This window comes from Morus notabilis, unplaced genomic scaffold (genome assembly GCF_000414095.1).
Source record: "Morus notabilis unplaced genomic scaffold, ASM41409v2 Scaffold765, whole genome shotgun sequence".
NCBI classification, from domain to species: domain Eukaryota; kingdom Viridiplantae; phylum Streptophyta; class Magnoliopsida; order Rosales; family Moraceae; genus Morus; species Morus notabilis.
Genome location: NW_010363429.1, coordinates 263,825 through 264,524, shown reverse-complemented (window position 1 = coordinate 264,524; position 700 = coordinate 263,825).

Below are 700 nucleotides of genomic sequence, written 5' to 3'. Positions count from 1 at the left end.
AGGAGAACCACAGAGGATGTGAGACGTATCACAAAGAGGTTTGATACAGCTCACAGTCGCCAGAAGAGCTATGCGGATAAACGCCGCGGACCTATAGAGTTTCAGGTAGGAGACTTAGTTTTTCTGAAGGTGGTACCGATGAAAGGAGTAATAAGATTCGGTAAAAGAGGGGTATGCGACATATCCATCGCATGTATTGCACCAGGAACCTGTCAAAGTGCACGCAGTCCAAATCCTAGCTCGCGAGGAGAAAACCTTAAGGAATAAAGTAATTCCTCAAGTTAAAGTCTTGTAGTGAAATCATAATATTGAGGAAGCTACTGGAGAACGTGAAGAGAATACGAGGAAAAGCTACCCCGAGTTATTCTAATTTTCGGGACGAAAATTTCTTAAGGGGGGTAGATTGTAATGACTGAGAAAATTCCAGACCTTAAATAATACAATTCATGTATTTTTAAGCCAAGGATTTTCTTAGAAAATATTATGTTATATTGTGAATGGAAGATTTATGGAATTAATATATGTATTCCTAAATTCTATAGCAAATTTCATGTTAAGTTCATGTTTCGATCAAGTAAATTCGATCGATAAATTCTCGCCGTATTTTAAGGCAGAATAATTTTCAGTACAAGTATAGTTTGAGAATCTTAATTTCAAGAATCTCCAAGCACAGCACGATGTTAGCGGCGTATAAAAAAAA